The sequence below is a fragment of the Plodia interpunctella genome, chromosome 14 (assembly GCF_027563975.2).
Source record: "Plodia interpunctella isolate USDA-ARS_2022_Savannah chromosome 14, ilPloInte3.2, whole genome shotgun sequence".
Lineage (NCBI taxonomy): Eukaryota > Metazoa > Arthropoda > Insecta > Lepidoptera > Pyralidae > Plodia > Plodia interpunctella.
Genome location: NC_071307.1, coordinates 5,846,938 through 5,866,095, shown reverse-complemented (window position 1 = coordinate 5,866,095; position 19,158 = coordinate 5,846,938). Strand labels below are relative to the sequence as shown.

General features: G+C 33.0%; 1 protein-coding gene and 1 long non-coding RNA gene across 3 annotated transcripts in view; one reads left to right on the top strand and one right to left on the bottom strand.

Moving 5' to 3' along the window:
- Positions 1-19,158, top strand: part of RapGAP1 (Rap GTPase activating protein 1) — a 223,226-nt gene that overhangs the window by 35,704 nt on the left and 168,364 nt on the right. The gene's annotated exons all lie outside the window — the stretch shown is intronic.
- On the bottom strand, positions 16,428-18,400 carry LOC128675593 (uncharacterized). 2 transcript variants are annotated; one of them, XR_008405305.1, is made up of 3 exons: positions 18,188-18,400; positions 17,527-17,625; positions 16,428-16,774 (listed from the first exon to the last, which is right to left on the bottom strand). It is a non-coding gene; the product is annotated as an uncharacterized LOC128675593 (long non-coding RNA). The 2 variants fall into 2 exon arrangements; XR_008405304.1 differs by having other exon boundaries at positions 16,428-17,625.

Genomic DNA, 19,158 nt, shown 5'->3' with positions numbered 1-19,158 from the left:
GACTAACCACAAAAAAAGGTTATGGATGGATATTCGTCTTCGTTATACATACACATTACAATTAGTAAATGATACGAATGGCAACGCGATTAGTAAATGGCTATCCGCCAAAATTTGGCGATAATCACTGGTTTATAATCTTAATATTATGATTTTATTTATTGTAATTGTATCTGCCAAAATACCCCTTGTAAGCCCTAGCTTCTTCTCTAATGGCTATATATTATCGCAACACAGTTGGCCGAACTTCGGCGGATTCGGTATACCTTACCGATTTTTCATTGCGGTAATACTAGCTCTCATAAAATCTACGCAATGATCCAAACTCAGACTCAGGCAGACAGCCAAAAGCGAATATTCATTCGCGTTAGCATCTGCCTGAGTTTGGCGATAGTGTGTAGTCTGAATAAAATAAATAATATCTGGCAAATATTAAATTTATATTAATACATAAATTTTAAATATATTTATAAATGTATAGCCATTTACTCACAACCCCTAGGAATCCGAAATGCTGCTAATGTCGTGCAAATGCTATTTAGAAGCAAAGGAAAGCTTATTTTGCGGAAAACCTAAACCTAATTTGGTGGAAACGTAAAGCGAAGCAAGGTAATAATGTCTGAAAGGAATGAATGAAAGAACGAATGAATAGGTAACAAGATCTGCGGTATTAATTTACTTCGTAAGATAAACTTTATGAAATATTTGGAGAGAAGAAATATAAATTTGGTTAATTAACTTTGACGGCGGGGGTTCAACAATATAATGTTCCATTTTAAACGGTGTTCCGTTGAATTCAGCAATGGATTGTGCCAATAAACTACTTTGCCTCGGCGACCATATGCAATTTTCCAATATCATAGGTGTCCCATATAGGTGATTTTTAGCAAAAAAACATTTCGGACATAAACTTTTCTTTTAGTCACAGAGCTCTTGTTGCATTAACAAATTATTCGTGCTATAAACGGTTGAAGAGTGGCCTCGATGGGATCCGATCCTGTGTGCGAGGTTGCTTGCCATTCATTATCATGAAAACTAAAGCGTCGGACGGACGGACAGACGTGACATGAAAACCGTATATAGAGATAAATATGAGCTTATAATAGTTGAAATTAACTACATTCTCTTTTTGAATATATAAAACCCTGTATGTAAAATTCCAAAAACGGTTGAATCGCCACTTTTCATTTCTATTAACATATGCATAACATTATATATAACTTTGACGACGTATATAAAAAAATAGGAACCAAATATTTACACCCTTTTATATTAAAAAGGGTAGAAAATCATGAATGAAAAAGATACTTTCAAACTGGAGTGATTTCAATGAACCATTGGGATTTGGAGCGCGGTTCGAGTAGGCATAATACATTATGTACCCATACACGTTCTCTGACGAAAATTATTTCAGATCTAAAGAGATATTGAATATTTTCAACATCTTATACTTACCTACCTACGTTTTCATTACGAGTCTATCATTCATTGATTTTTGGTATTTAAACAAGTGACGAATGAGGATGATGTCCGACCGATTTTTATAATAGCGACAAATTCAAGAATTTTGTGTTAGGTAATGTAATTTGTAAGACGCATACAAATTAGTTTAGCCAATCTTAGAAAAGTATAAAAATATTATATAATCTACTAGCTGCACCCCGGAGCTTTGCTCCCGTGATAATTTTGAGATAAAAAGTACCATTATTACCATAAAAGACATGTTATTCCAAGTTGTATTCTACCCGTGTACCAAATGTCCAGCAGATTTAGTGCGAAAGAGTAACAAAAATACATCATTTTCCGTGATTGTCAGCCAAACTTCAAAGTAATGCTTTATGTAATAAATAATACATGTCCTATATTTGGCAAGCACTACGAGAATTGGCTGTTCTCCAACTAGTCAAATTAGATACGTTTTTCTAATATCAAAAACAAAATTTTATATAAGAGTAGAGATAATCATTTTTATCCAGTCGAATAGCCAGTCGAATAAAATTCTTTTGCATGTGCATGCATGATCTGCATTTCTTTTGTCATCATATCTTTTTTACACTTTATGCGGGGTAAGCTTGTCGGTTCCTCCACATTTTCTGGTCTGAATTCAGAACCACAGTAACTACCTGATCTACTCTTCTCCCATAAATTCTTTCATAATAACGAGTGTAAATACGGTTTTTGAAATATACTCGTACGTCGAATATAAACAAATACGCGGTCGTTTGCATGAGGATTTCAAGCACGTCATCAATCAATATATTTCTACTCAAATTCCTTTGTTCGATAATGGTTCAGCGAATCCTTCAGCATCATTTGCTGGTTCTCTTAATAAAATTAGGAAAACCTATACACGCCTGAATTTACAAAGGCAATTACTACGAATAAATTTTTGCATCATTCCGCTTCTAAACATCAGAGAGTGAAAGCAGGAAGCATAGTTCACGGTGGTTTGGGTTCCATTGTGGGAGAGTTGTGCCGTTCTGTGCACCAATTCGAATAGCACAGGCAACACAATTTGAAATTAGATATAAGTTCAATTGCAACTAACAGTTAAATTGAGACTACCGATCAATCTTTTTCGGGCATTATTCGAGTACTAAATTAATAATTGGATAAAAGCACATTGAGCTAATTAAGCCTAATTTAACAGTTGGATTCGGTGTCATTCGAATTGGTGTGTAAAACGGCATACCCCTAGTGGAAGGGTCGTGTACTGAGCTATTGTCCGGATTAACGTAGTGTAAACTTAGTAAAAACATCACAAAATTACTTGGAAATTCGTTTACAGAGGAAAATATAATGCCTATCGTAGATACGAGAATTTACTGAAAAGTTTGACATTGTTGCGCACATTTAGAATATACAGGGTATTGTTTTTATTCGCCGGGCAATTTTTAACAAAAAATTATGTACAATAAAAATACATCAAAATAAAATTCGATCAACTTGTAACCTAATTTGTCTTTTTCTTCCATGGGAGGAGGAAATATGGTCCATTTTTGAGAAATATTTCCTTGGAATCAAACTCAGTTTCTTCATACAAATATGCGCATATAATTAGCTTTCTATTGCTATTATTCTAAGCCACTGTGGATTTTAAGTTTATTTCTCAATGGACTGATTCACAAGTAATACAATAAATCTTCAAACTATTATCAAATAAATTAATTGACAATTAAGTTAAAGAAAATATAACTGCTCGTAATAAATTAGATCGCATGCTGAAATTCAATTAATAAATCAACACAAACAATGTTCTTGCGATTTCCTTATATCAACACAAAATTAATTAATAGTTACTGAATAAAGACATATATCACTTACTTTGTCAAGTAAATACAAAATAAATTCAATCAAAAAACCGTACATAATAGAAAATCCAATAAGCTTTTATAACATTGGCATAGAAAAAGTGTGTACAGAAGTTACATTCGATCAAAATATTAATAAAACATTAGCATACGTATCATACTGCTATCATGGTTTTATTAACATAAAAAACTCATATTGTAACAGAAGTTGTATAACTAGATCAAAAGAAGTAACCTGCATGCATAAAAATCTCAAGACCACATTAGATAAACTGCTGGTTATAATTTTTTTTCTTACTTTATGAATCTGCCATAATGAAGGCTGAAACCACATTGCTTTACATATTTATTTCCTACTTCCATGGCAGTGTCGAATATAAAGTATCAGTTGCTTTTTCTCCCGCGTAGGTTGTAAAAGTCAATCAAGGGAAAGGCCACACATTGAATTGAACTGGAAAGTGTTATTAACTATCACTATTTCAGAATCGCAATTTTGTATATATTATGATGAACATCGGTCAAAAAGGTACAGACTAACGAAGTCTTAGTCTGATCAGACCTTATTCTGTGTCTCAGGTGATTGCATGCCAAGGCGCTATCGCGCACACAAAGCATTCTCACGAGAAATAAAAGCAATCTGTATGTGTAAACCACCTCAATTATTGACAGTTAAATTAGTTCTATTAAGGTAGTGATAAGTTTTGGTTCTTTAGTTATTTCCAACTTAAATTGAACCTCAAACACTAGTGCTATTTGATAGCATGTGTAAAGACAACCTCTAGTTTTAAATGACAGACGCAGATAATTAAACTAATAGTACCTAGGTACTTTGAAGATGACTCAATAACTTCACACAAGAAAAAGTTTAAAATAGTAAAATGTACTTATAATAATGTATGTAATAATAACTCAAAAATTATCTATCGCTTTCACAAAAAGTCGGCAACGCATCAATATGGTAGACAACGATATTCAGACTTCTTCAATATTTATTTCAACCTACATCAACTGTATGGGTTTATTCTCGTCACTTCATACAGTCATGGCAGACCCATCCATCGCTTATCCATGACCCATACAATGTCATCTGACCAACCATCGTTATAAATTTTTTTTACATGAAACTTAAGTATTATTTATAGAAGCCGTTCTCTCACATACGTAAGTGACAATTTTTCCTAAAATAAAATAACAGCAATTTAAAAATAATCTAATGTATGTCAAAACCTCATATAACCTCAAAACCTCGTAACAACTGTCCGACCAAAAATATCAGGGTAACTTTCGCAGCCTGCAAGCCTGCAACCGAATATTATTACACCACGCGTTTTCCAGAATAGAATTTTAATCACAGGATATTGTTAACATATTATATCATGAGATCTCAATCTCAAGGTTAGTTTACGTATATAAGTACTATAGTTTCTAAAATGCCTCACTGACTAAAGCCACGCGTAGTAAAATTTATACTGCTAAGTAGTGATTGTGAAAAAATTATTTATGTTAATAAAACATCAGTTTGACCTTCTGACTGACTATTCTTTGGATGACTGATTTATTTTTACATTTTTAAATAATGGTATTGGAGTTCGGACAATTTATTGAAGTCTGCAGTATTGTAAACACGACTATAAACTTTACAAAACATAACGTGGGAAATATAACAATCGGCTAAACAGGAAATCCAATTGAATTTGAATGTTGATAATTGAAGAGATATTAATATTTTTTGACATAAACTTAGATCGATCTAATGAATAGCAATGCCATGTAAAATTACACTGCCATACTCATCTTTCAAATCAGAACACAATAATACAAGCAAGTTTGGCGGCTGAGATGTGAGTAAACACACAGACCTTTCTACTAAGATCTACTCAGAAATAGAATTTAACTTTTAACTAAGTTAAGTAGCAATCCAATCCAGCTTGATAATCCAAGACGTGAAAGAACTCCAATCAAAATTATGTAACCAAACATGATGGACGGAAGTTGTATCAGCACCACACGTCACTCGCCGAAACCGATCTTGCACAAGGTGATCTCAAGACATCCGACATTTACGTTACACAACCGATAGCTAACAGTACGCTAACAAAACACCGCTCGTTAGTTGTTTTTCACAATCCGCCATTGTTCCACCTTGGCCGATTGATATAATTGCTCCCACGTTCCACAAGATATGAGCTATTGTGGATATCTGACTTTCCAAGTGCAATATACATTCTATAGGTTTATTGATATTGTCACATAGGTGGAAATCGTCATTACACGTTACTCCATAATAAAAACTAGGCATATATTTTAGGAGCTCCCTATACTACCTAATAACAATAAGTGTCCTAACATATAATACGAGTCTTCACTTGAATGATGAATTTTACATTCATTAACTAAAACTAAACTTACCTATGAGATCTTTCTGGGTTTCATTTGCATTATTACTCGATAATATAAATCTTTAAAAACTCGAGTTGCGAAGTCATAAGAAACAGATACAGTTCATAAAATGTAACCATTAAATTCAAACAAAATTCTTATTTCAAAAAATAAATGATGTTAGGAACAACAACAAATAAGATAATGATGTACAATCGAGTCGCTTACATATAATATTAAAGACGGTAACAATGACTCACCAATCCTTCGCATTGAACAAACTAATTGCTCAATCACAAAGCGTCTTGTAATCAAATGGCGCATTCACAATTTATTCAGAATGCTTTTCACACCAATACGACAACGCGACGATCAAAATGATGAGGCTCGTAGATGTAACAAATGTATAACAACACACGTTTAATCCTAGAAAGCATTAAAGAATACTGAAATTTTGAAAATCGTATATGATTTGCATCTGTGAAATTTATTATTCGTATTGAAATTATTTAATACATGTTCTATCTATAGATATATAACTAGCACACACGCTGATTTTGCCAAATGCCCTTTACATACTTGAACCACAAAAGTGTTAGTATATCACAACAACACAAACGGCCACATGGCAGCTTGTGGGTCATTATAGAAATACAATAATAAAAAACAATATAGGATTAAAATATATAGTGTAAAGCTAAGGTATTCTGTTGCACTCTCGATATTTTATAACCCTACAAAGCCACAGAGACTTTCCATCGAAATATTTAACACGGCGGCGTATGCGCATCGAATATTCATTGTCACAGAAACAATGCGCTGCTCATTTAGGGAATGTAACGCACGCGTGATCTTGTTTACTATTGTATTTTGTATCTAAGGAATCATAATGACGTATCGGTTGTTGTCATGAGTGCAGCTGCTATTATGTTGATAATCTATTAGTCGAGGAAATCAAATTCTGTTTCATAATTATGATCTTCAGATCTGATATATTTTCCAATCACTCTGCAAAACCTATACAAAATAGTAATTTTGAATATATAATTCCGAATATTTAGATATTTAGCCTAATGCGTACAGCCGAAACTAACACACAGCCACTGTGTGTGCTAGTGCTTAACCACACTCCAAGCACCATTTCTAAATGGTGTTTGGAGTGTGGATCCTTGCTTAGTGCTGTCCTTACCATTATGCAAGGATCTCATGCTGTGCTACGTGAACGGGAAAAAACTGAAATGTTGTCGTTATCAGTTAAACAAAAGCTATTAATATTAAGTACTAGCTGATGCCTGCGACTTCATTCGCGTGACCGAACCATTTATAACAAAATATTTTTTTTTATTTAACTAATATGACAAACACAGAATATCCGTGTATGACTGACAGTCAATACAGAATCAAATATTTGTTTCAATAGTCGTTCAATATTAACATGACAACGAGGCTTTTGTTAGAGGATTTGCCGGATTCTATTTTGGTTCATTTTTTACGCAAAGCAATATATTTGTAAGAGTGACGAGGGGTGAAATTGTCAATCGGATATGATGAAGAATCCAGGGCATATTTTTGTTACCTTATGAAATGACTTTTATGAAATGTTACTAATATTAGAAACGTAATATGACTTTGTAGAGTGATATTATTGAAGATCTGATAATGGCAATTGATATTTCCTGCGAGAGCGGAATTTGTGAATGAGAATAGAAACTTTTAAGTCGAAAGATGTCTCTTTCGGCTTAAAAGTTTCTATCAAATTACAAAGTCACCGAAATGAAATGAATAATCTATGAAAATTGCACACCTACTTTGTATTAGTTTTAGTGTGTACAACTGCCTATCTATATGTGTACAACTGCCAGTTGATTGCTCGTGTATACTATAGCTATTTCTTCAAAAGACAGAATAAATAAAATCTATAGGAATACGAGAAAGTAAGAAAGAAAAAAACCAATTATTTTGGTTATAACAAAATAGGTAAAACAAATAAAGGCACGTACATAGGTACAATTAGTTAATCACAAATTTACTAGGACAGTACTGGAATTTATATGATTGATTCTTTAAGTTTACGACCACCCTTTACTGTCAATAAAAGTCGTATAAAAGAAATCCAACCGTCTGTAAGCTGAGGTTGATTTTTATTGTTACAGCGCTGGTAGCTTTAGGTTCAATTTTATATACGTTTTGCAATTCTATAAATACGAAAATGTTTTAAATTCAAATTCAAATCATTTATTCAGAAATTAGACCTTCACAGGCACTTTTTCTCGTTAATTTTTATATTTATAGTTATTTCTCACAAGCTACAAACTACTGGCATTTCGGAACGACCACTGCTGATATATATATATATATATATATATATATATATATATATATATATATATATATATATATATATATCACAATTATAATCTGTTTTGATATAAGTACCTTCTGATTATGTACATTATGTACTTTTATATATTATTAGAGAAGAAAACACTACTACAATATTACAATATACAATATACTATATTACAATATTAATATATACTATATTACAATATTAACTTACATATATGAGAAACGAGATGACCAGTTCCCTCTGCCAGCACCCGTTCACGAGTTGACGCATGGGACGCGTAGCTCAACCATAATAGAGGGAACCTCACGACCCTGCCCACGAATACCATTAATCATTCGTATTCTCGAATAGTGCTTCATACGTAGTTAAAACACTAAAACACAATACGGTATGAATATGTAGAGGTAGGTACGAAATAATTGCATAATAATCAAGGTTGATATCAATTTGCATGTTTGAATCGCGTGAATCAGGAAATACTGCTAATTCATATTTCAGACGTTTGATTTCACCAAACCAATAGATCCAATAACTACTCATACTTGTATGAGCTATACATAAATCATACAATTTGTTACTAAGTTTACCACTATATCGAAACTGGAATCGGAGAAGAAGCGATGCAACAAACTTCACTTCAGCATTTTGATACAAAAAATTAACAACTTATTTTCTTCAATTCATTGTCCACCATACATCTAAACGCGGATTTTTAACTATGTAGTAAAGAGTTTTACGAACATATCTATCAAATAAGGCAACTGTACATTCGAATAAAACAAATCCACACATCGAAATAGAAGACGCCAATAAAATTTTTAATATAGCTGTTTATTGCGTTATCCTCTGGCTTTTAAATAAATAAATAAATGAGGACAAACCACACATATTGAGCTAGCCCCAAAGTAAGTTCGAGACTTGTGTTATGGGATACTAACTCAACGATACTATATTTTATAACAAATACATATATAGATAAACATCCAAGACCCGGGCCAATCAGAAAAACCCGACCCGACCGGGGATCGAACCCGGGACCTCTCGGTTCAGTGGCAAGAACTTTACCACTGCGCCACCGAGGTCGTCATTTTTTCGAGGCTTTTGGAAGCCATAAGCTCTATTCTTCAACTTGCTCGATATATTTATTGACTGGTTACTCAAACGAAGCTAGCTTTTACCTCACCTTTACCAGTAAAGTTGATCAGAAGAAGGATCAGACACAGAACCCTCGAAGAATCCAGAAGCCTCGAAGTTGGTGATTTAAAAAAATGTTTCTTTTTTTTCCTGACTTTTGAGATTGAGTTTATTAGATTTCTGCTCAAAATTTCATTTTGGTAAAGTCCATCCTCGAATATTCTCGGTTACATTCGGGGCAATAATGCCGTGAGGCTTAAAGTGAGGTGGTGAGGTGAGGCGTAAAAAATAAACATTCAAGTTTTGAAAATTCATCTATGTTTTTGCAAACTGTCAGACGTCAATCCTCCATGGTAATGCTCTATTTGGTTTATTTTAGTGAACTCTTTCAACACGCCTCAATAGACTCTCAAAACTCGCGCTCGGTGAGAGATAGTTTATTAACAAGGATTTTGGCAAATGAATTTTGTTTTACTTTAGTATCATTAAAAAAGGAAAACTAGCTATATTATTTTTTAATATCTAGGTATATACATTTGTTGAGATTGTTATAAGTATGGCAGTGACGTCTTGATTATAAAATATAGATAAATTGCATTGTGTATTGCAATTTATCCATACTAATATTATAAAAAAGAAATTATTTGTACTTATATTTGTAATTAATAAACTCAAAAATTACTGGACCGATTTTGATAATACCTTCAGGAGTGACATAGGCTACTTTTTATTATGGTTTTAACCAAGCGAAGCCGGGGCGAACGGCTATTTTATAATTATTTTATGTTTTGCAAACATCATCATCAAAAATACGAAAATGTTTCATTTATATAAAATAAATATTTGTAAACTTACATTTATTAAGAAGTAGACAAAGTATAGTCATCAAAAGAAAGAAGGTAGATTTTTTATAGCCAATTTGTCCCTGTTTCTGCAACATTACACCTGCGAAAACTTCTTGCTCAAGATTTCAATAAACGTTGTCGAACTTCGGTAGGTAATACAATAAAAACAAATTGACTGTGACTATTTTATCTATTACTAGCTGCACCCCGTGGTGTTACTCACGATTTATCGTTCATTCGTTGTGGTTATTTTTTTTTTAAATTACGTTTTTATTTTTTTTTGCTCAGCGTATCTACTTTATAGAGCGCCATTGATTATCAGACTTTTTGGATAAATCTTACGGGAATCGCATTCATTTGGGATAAAAGGTACCCTATATGTTAATCCAAGCTATCAGCTACCTGAATAATAAATTTCATGTAAATTGGCCCAGCCGTTTGAGCGCGAAGTAGTAACAAACATACTCACAAACTTTCGCCTTTATAATGTGAGTGGAATGCCAAATTTAATCAAAATAGGGTTGAACTTATTCGTTACAAATCAAAATAATAAAAATATCTTTATAAATTAGTTTTCTCTTTAATAAGTGGAACTGTTTTCTGGAACTAAATTAAAATGAATTACAATTACAACAATGAAAAATAAAATATAATAAATTTAAAACTATTGAATTACAGAAACTAGTTGTTGATTAGGGAAACGATTTACAAAATTTTCTATTATTACTCTAATTAAAACCTTATTATGATACGTAGGTAACACAAAACAATAAAGAGACAAACAAAATACTAACCAAGAATTGAGAAAAAAGTCGATGTTCCGAGGCGGGACTCAATCGTTCATTTTCCAGTTGAGTTACGATCAATGAGCGACTTCATGGCGTGTGCTCGGGGGAGGGGCCATTATTCAATAAATGTTATAGACAATTCAATCAAGTTCAATGTCTATTATCAATATTCAATGTCAAGGTGAATAAGCCCAGACCTCTAAACGATGACCTTTTGGTAGAAAGAGAAAGGTTATAAACAAATTATTTGAATAATATTGAAATTCCAGTCTAAACTGTTTTTTGTATTCATCCAGGACCTTGACTTCTTGATGTGACCTTTTGGGAGAGAATTATCAAAATAGAACTATCATTACTTATATTTTTTTTAGATAACATTATTTCCGGATACTTGTCAATAAGTAGTAGTAGTAACAAACATACATGAGGAGTTTTCACAAATTTAATATTAGTAGGATAAATAACTTTGACTTTATAACGTAAGAATGGTTTTCCACATATTTAATTTCAATTTAATTTAAAAATTATATTTTTTAAAAATAAACTTTATAAGAATCGAAACGGTTTCAATTCAACAAACGTTTTTACTCATCTGTACAGTACAGTTCTCCTAACGCTTATTAGCTCTTTAGATTACGGAGAAACTTCTCCAGTTTAGGCTTACTGGATATTGCGAACCTGCCCTTCTACGTCTTTTCAAGGGCTGTTGCCCTTTCTGCAAACATAGGGTTTAAGGTTAGTCAGAAGACGAACTAAGCCGAATGGATTAATATGTTATGAACATATCCAGACAAACTGCAAGAGACTCAATGTTTATCTTTGTTATAATTTTCTACTCAACCGAAAAAAATATTCGAAAATGAACGAAAAATAATAGATTTTATTCTTTTCCAACTCAAAGTATTGTATTGTTAATACAATATCATAATTTATTTAATACACCACCAAACAAACGCCAAAGCTTGTAGAAGTTACTGTGTAACTTTTGACAGTGCATTGCTGCAAAACTGCAATGCGCATTACAATATATGCATAAACACATTATACATTTACATTTTCCTATGTTTCTTTAAAACAGATGTTTTCACACTGTCGTCGTTTGCCGGACTTTGGCGGATTCGGTATACATTGCTGGGTATACATTGCGGTAAATAAAAGCTCTCATACAAATTACGCAATGTTCACGCATTCGTGTCGATATGTGTCTGAGTTCGGCGACAGTGTGGAGCTGGCATTAGGTACATCACAACGCGAAATGCCACATCAAAGTAAGTATAACTTTTCCCTGTCCGTTCTAATTACATGTATAATTTCAAAGAAGCAAACGCAATTTTCAACTTTGCGAAGTAGGTACCTATATAAACCAGATTTATAAAAACTTCTAGCTAAGCTCTCTAAATAAAATTTTTCTTAATTTTATTTATTACTAGCTTTTGCCCGCGGCTTCTCCCGCGTGAATTTCATAGCAAAATCTCAGTATTTTTTTTATCGGGTACTCTGGTATATATACTAATTTTATTTATTATGTGAAATTTTTGGGAGAGAAAACTCGTCGTGATTTAAATTTTGGTTTGGTATTTTTTTTTTCACAAATCCGTTCGGTATAATTAGACTGATTAGCTTTTTTTATACTAAGCAAGCAAACAGACTTGATGACCACCGCAGCCTAATGGAGGCCTGCATCACCAGCTTTTGAAAGTTGTTGCCCCCACCTATAAAACTATTCGTATATAGGTACTATTGAAAGAATTATTTAAATCGCGGCCGAACTTAAAAAAAGCCGTAGCCTAGACCTCAAATACATCATATAATATATCAGAGACCAAAGGCCATACCAAATTTATCACTTTCTGTTCACGTGCGGTGAAGCAAGTCCGGTGTCTTGTTACTGTCAACTGTCGAGGGTGGTCTCCCCAGGGATTACTGCGTTGGGCATATGGAGAGGTTGACACAATGTATTGGCCATTCAGTAAATATTACTATAAAACTGTTTCTTCTTGCACAAGAAGCAAAAAAATTTTTTTTTTATACTATGGTGCAAGCAAAAAGGCATGCGGCCCAGCTGATGGAAAGTGGTCACCGCAGACTATGGACGCCTGACAGACGCCTGCAACACTAGGGGTGTCACATGCACGTTGGCTGCCCTGAATCAATCTTTACACGCCCTTTTAGATGAACTCCATACCAGCCACCGGTCAATGAAAATTCCTCGACTAGCACGACTTCACACAACACACCATAACACCGCTTTAGAATGCTCTGTTACGCGTAACCTGTGACGTTATCTAAAAACCTAAAAAGTAAACCAACTCATTCTCCAGCTTTCCAACTATGTCAGCACCAAAAATCACCTCAATCCAATGTTTTGACGTGAAAAAAGAACAAACAACAAAACCGATTTATAATATTAGTATGGAATAGTACAGATATAGATCGAGGCTTGCCGCTACCAGTTCTCACAGAAAAATAAAACTACATAATAACCATCTGATAGTGTCAACAGAAGTTATCGAATAAGTTCTCATATCGACCTGTTCCGATCCGAGTCGCATCGATGCATCGGTTTAATTTTTAATCATCGACTTCACTCGACCGTGATTCTATGTTGAGCTACAAAAGTCTAATTAACCCCTGAGGATAAAAAGGGGTACCTAAAATTAGTTTAACCTTTAGCTACCGACTTGGTTAAAACATGACAATGAAACCATAACATATTATGGAACTAATGTGACAATATGGAAGCTTTTTCAAAATCTGGGATTTTTTAAATGTAAATTTGTAATGTATAACTAAACTTGTGTGTGGTTCAAAGGTATGCTGTTTTCTTAGTTGCACAAAAACTACACGCTAACCGCAATACACAACCAGTTGAAAACGTTATTTTTTAAACACAACCAGAAGTAAATATTAACTTTGTAAAAACACTAAAATTGTCACCGTAGTGGGTGGTCGAAACATAGTTGTGCATATAAAATGTCTATAAATTTTCTAAATGGACTTTATTTGTAGTCCACCCCTGTGGTGAGGAGTTTACTACATGTAGACTTCTTGCAAGGAAAATCGCTTAGGAAAAGATTTAAAAGTGGTTTACTAGTGAGGAATAATGTTTCATTTAGGTAGATGTTAGCAGCTAAGAAAATGGCAGTCGAAAAACAAGACACGATTAAAATCAAAGCAATCTACAAAAATAATCATCATTTAAAGCCTTCATTGATAGATTACTATCTTGTGATAATGCTAAAAAATACATAAATCTGATAAGAAACAACTGTAAGATCACAAGATGCGTTTTCTCTGTTGGATGAGAAAATTTGTATGGGCTAATTTATGTATTTCATTCTCTCTCATTTCTTACAAAAGGATCAAAAAATAACCTTAAAGTTATGAATTTATATATATAATTCGGCTGCCTTTGTATGTATTACTTATCCTTACGCTCCGATACGGAGCCCAGGATCCGCTGTCCTACTTTTTCTTCTTAGCTTTGCTTCAACAACCTTTAGTAGGCAGTCCATTGGCACGCATATACTCGACAACGTCAACCTAGCACATTTTGGTTTGGATAAACAGCCCTATACCCACAGAAATTTCAATACCTACATAACTAAGAAGCAAGGTCGGGTCGCTAATGTATAACAAATGATGACGAATTTTGTATATTTTTGTCACATGCTTTCCGTTTTTTCGTATTATTACGTTACGAGCATCATACGTTACCGGAATTACGGGTAAATATATGTCACGTGGGACTCCAACAACACATTCGTCAGCGAAATAACAGTCATTTTTGACCTGTTATCACAGCTCTTTACTTGCATATGGAATGCAATGATTGGCATCATTGCATTCCATAAGCAAGTGATGTAACGTGGGAATTGAAATAAAATTTCTTGTCATTTTGTAATAACAAATTAGAGAAGTTGTCTTATTATTTTTTTAGTCTCTAGATTATTTTCCTTAGTTCAATACAAAAAACATCCATCAGTTTTGGTTAGAATTTAAATGTTGTACTACACTCAATTTCATTATTCTGCTTTCACTTATAAATGCCTATTTTCAAATCCAAATACGTATTATAATTTTTCAGAAATTGTATAATCCACAAAAGAGGTCAAATTATCTCCTTGTGTATTGTGTATCGAATCGAAATCTTAATAATTATAATGAGGTATCGCGATTCCAGTATGGTAATGGCATGTGATTGCTAGTCAGCTGGATGTACATTTTATAAATAGTGTTTAGTGAAACGCTTTTAAGCGATATTGTATGGAGAATAGTTGCAAGCTATTCTGAAACTGTTTCCCACAGGAGATACGGACCCCACGTGTAATATTGGTGGACTGTATTTATTGTAACTGTCCTGAAAACTTTGAAAGCGCGTTTCAGGTTTTTCGTGATTATTGAATTGAAAGATAATGTTAAATATTAATTTGCAATTCAAAAATATATAATGATAAGTTTAGTTCGTATTGTAGTTATTTTAGTTACATTAATTGAAAAAAATCACCTAAATTTTGTCAAAATACCTTGGAAATTTGAGGATCATGCACCTCGAAGTGACAACTTATGCCCTGAACAAATAGATAACACGTAGATCATACATTGGAACATTCAGAGTCTCAATTTTCTAGGTAAATACAATATACAGCTATTTAGGTAGTTATTACTTTATTGTACAAGAGCAGCTGTTTCCTGCAGCTTCGCCCGTGATAAAATGTTTCAGTGCATATTGACATTCAAATGTTAACCTTTCTTTCTGGTCTCTGGGAAGGTGAAATTTGAAAAAAATGTGGCCTAAGTTTGAACTCGAGTCTTTAACTATATGCATATCAATTCATCATCAGTGTTGCAGTGATAGCGTAATAGACCGACAGACTTTCGTATTTATAATATTATTATTAGTATTGATTTTTCGGTTTATTTTGTTTAATTTGTATCATAACTTTAATTTGCTAGTTTTACGATTGTTTTTTTTAAGAATATATAGATTGAAGCAAAAAATGTGTTCCAAGTGTATTGAGAGTTAATGGGAAAATATCTCTCGTTTCTTCATATTTCGTTTCTTCCCTACATTGAAAAGCAATATCGAAGATATTATTATATCTTATAAATATGTATTATAACACTTTAATACAAACACAAAGTATTGTTGTTCAAAAATTTATGAAGCTCGTAACGTGGTTATTGCTAGCACTTATATTGCTCTGCTCCGAGGTATTGTGGCTCGTTTAGCTACAGAACATAAAGCAATGTTGGTATAGAAGTGGTAAATTACTAACTACATCTTTCTCTCATCTTCTCGTGTTCCCAGTTTCTTTTGGGTCTGTGACGTCGCGAAACCCTATGTAAAAATAATGCTTAAGATTTTGAAAATTTTGCTGTGATTTCAATATGACTGCCTGACGTCGACCCGTCAACTATTATTAGCCCCAGAGGGCATATAGACTACCTAAATAAAACGACTAACTAAAAACCGAACAGTGGCCACCATAATCCATAATAAAATGCTAATATTTTCTAATAAAAAAGATGGTATATGACACTATATTTAAGTACAACTAATTATTAACTATTTCTTAACTTTAAAAAATGCAACCATATGATAAACGAAACACAGTCAGATATATACGTGATATTTATTCTGTAAATAATTATACATCTGGTACTGTGGTTATTCTGTGAATGGCGCTCGTTTAGCCTCGGCTAGCAATAACACAACATTAATGTTATATGCTCTTTATTCACCTTAATGCTACCATTTAGTGTTTTCTAAGCTAAAAACAAGATTTATAAGCAAATGAGTTTAATGCTTTTGGATTTTAGCACTTCAGGGATACTTTGTAGTTATCAGTAATAAGTAAACTAAGTATTCTCCTTATCCATGCATGCACAGGGATAGCCTGTGTCCCAGCAAGATAATGTTGATGTTGACAGGTTGGGACGATTAAAAGGCTGATGATTTAAGTCCTGTAATTACATAATGACCTGTTTTATTTTATGTGTCCTACCTCCTGCATACTGAAGGAGCTGTATGACGTCAGAGAAAGTGCTGTTTCGGTTGCATTGTATTGATCCTCACAAATTTATTAGTATCTATAGATTATATATATATAGATTGTTCTTCTTAGCGTGTCGACTAATAAATTTGTCGACACGCTAAGTTTATTATATCTATCACGTTTTATTATATCTATAGATATAATGTGTGTACAGATATAGATCTGTACAAGAGAGATATAAAATAAAATTATAAGGGGATAACTTTATGGGACTAATAGAAGCCAAAACAATTTTTGTCTGTCTGTCTAAATCCAAAAACTACTGGATGGAATTTGATCATCATCATCCATATTAACGACTGGTCTTGTAACAGTAGTCCTAAAAATGAATTATCTGCAGTCATATTTTTTTATTATACTAGTGCGGAGCGGACAGGCCGTCCGCGCCGCCCCAAGTTGCAAAAAACGTGGGTGTTGTCCTTTGTAAACACAATAGCTATTCCAAATTTTGGGGAACTGGGAATAGATTTAAATAGATTCAGGTAAGAATTCTGAATCGCGATGTTAAAGTTTTTTCAGAATTTAACTTAAATAGATTTTTGAATTTGGAACAGTGGGCGTCCGTTTCTTCGCGTTGAGCCAGTGGTATCGGGAGCTGGTCTAATTCCCGTAGTATAACGGATATGGTTTACCATATGACAATATGAACCCAGTGACTACCTCTTTGATGATGATTCGGGCAGCTGGCACGGAGTGCATGCCTGATAAGTCTCAACACCAATGACGAAGAATTTTTGACAGCCTTTTGTATTTCTTGTCCTGGAAATGGAAATTCATAAGAAAATTACTATTTTGTCAAAAAGTTTATATTATTGTATTTTGTCAGTACCTATATAACATTTTAAAAGGATGTCATCATCTCGATTAATTGGAGACGATATTTAGAATAGCGCTTTAGTAATTTATTCACAAAATCAAATCTATGTAGGTATGTATTGCCAATATCGCAGATGTACTATCTATATACTTGTACGTGTATATTCTTTTTATACCTAAATTCTGATAGGTACAACACCTATATAAAAACATTGATACAATGATATTATTGGCAGTGTAGGTGTCAAAATATGTACCACATAATTTTTGAAACAAGTTAAATAAAAGCTTTTAAAATAAAGTAACCTAATTCAACTGACTAATTTTAATTTTAGTATTTAATAAATAGTAACATAGAAACTCACATAATTGTTAATGGTTATTAAAGATCTCATTGAGCTTATAATCACAAAAGATTATTACACTTTGGCATTATTTTTCGCAGTTATTTTTGATACTGTTTGTCTACAATACAGTCTAGCAAATAGATAAAAATACTACTTACGTTATGTATATTTTTTTAATCAAAAAATACCACTTTCTCCTTGTTCACATCAAAATATATAGACCTAACAATGTAATACAATCGATAATTTAACACATACTATACATGTATGTTACTATTTATAACTTTTCAGTTCTTCTTACTTTTGCTTATCTTATTTTAAACATAATTTTAATATAAAAATTATTGAGCAAAAATTTTGTAATTCCATTTCTACCTACAATAACATTCATTTTATTGACTGATATCCGTATCAAGTAAATAATTGAAGATATTAGCAATAGATGGCGGTATTGATGTTTTATTGTTCTAAATTCCAAACTAATTGGTACTCTGTGTGAATTATTAAAAAGTTTTTGTGTATATGCATCTATGGAAATGAATCTCATCAATAGGAACAAAATTATTTGAAATATTTTAAGAGACTAAATATTATCTGCATGGGGCGGCTTCTATTTATTATTATTATTTATTGTATTACATCTTTTACAATTCACATCGTCTGTAGCCATTTAGTGACTTGTTGTTACTATTTTTGAGATGATTGAAGTGACATAATAAATTGTAACGAATTAGTCAATTATAAACACTGTCTAACTTATAAACTAAATCGCGCAATCAAAGTTTTTCTCAAATCACACGGAAATACTAATCATTGAACCGCATCATCGGATGTCTCGCTCTTCACGGGTTGTCTCACTCCATTCGTGTGAGATAGTGATCCTTGTTTGAGTTAATGTTCCGAGCCTAAAACTGTGCCGACTTTCGTGCGGTTCCAAAATTTTCATGAGCTGCTATGGCAGATTTAAGGAGGGGCCTGGGAGAGGTTTCGCCGCATCTCTTCCTTCCCCTTGTGGTCGGAGTTCAGTTTACTGTTCTCACCTCCACCGAAGAAGAGCAATTTTGACATCTTTTTTTTATGTAAAACCATATTGAGCAATTTATTTCTGGGTTTATTCATTGAGACCATT